A 905-nucleotide genomic window follows, 5' to 3' on the forward strand; every position below is an offset into this window, starting at 1 on the left:
TTATATAAAATTATTAATTAATAATTTTTAATTATAAATTTTATATGAAAATAATAACGGTATGTAAACGAGCGTGTAAAAGATAGAAGAGAACAATGTGGGGGTGGGTGGCACGCCGCACGCACCTCCTCACTTTGTTTGTTTGTTTGTTATTCGGTTATCGATCGGTGTGAATGTGAAAGTCATGTATATCACTCTTTCAACTTTGAATGGAGAAAATACATAAACTACTTTCAAGGCACACATTTTGCTTCTTTTCCATGTTTTTGCTTTAATTACAAGCACGTCAATTTTTAATTAATATGTGTTACTAGTTAAACTATAAAGGAAAAGTCTAGGGCCAGTAATTTTTTTAAATTCTGGCCAACATGTAACCAGCAAAGAAAAGTGAGTTATTGGATGAAATCTTATACCAATATCACACCATTAAAATTATCATTGATGACTATTTGATGACTATAAATAACAAAAATTACTAGTTCCCTAACACTCCTCTTAATTATAAAATTATCTTTATTCATAAAAATTAATCAAATATTATATGTAGGATAACAATGAATGACTATGATATTCGTGAATAGTGTAAAACATTTTAAAATTTCTATCTTACCCTATTAATGGGTTTAAACCCTTAAATCCGATCCAAATTCGACTCACATCTTTTATCAATTTTATATGCAAAAGATAAATTTATTTAATTTCCAGACAAATACAATATTTAGTATATTTCATCCGTATTTTATTCAAATAATATTTATATAATTTAAATTCCATAGCTCAAAAGGACCAATCTGATTTAGGATGATATTTTTGCTATATAATATTTTTCATCGAAATCAGTTTCTTAATAATTAATTTTAAGTTTGTCTATTTTTGTAGAAGTAGTTTTGCTTTTGCACGGAGAA

Source organism: Arachis ipaensis, chromosome B03 (assembly GCF_000816755.2).
Source record: "Arachis ipaensis cultivar K30076 chromosome B03, Araip1.1, whole genome shotgun sequence".
NCBI lineage: Eukaryota > Viridiplantae > Streptophyta > Magnoliopsida > Fabales > Fabaceae > Arachis > Arachis ipaensis.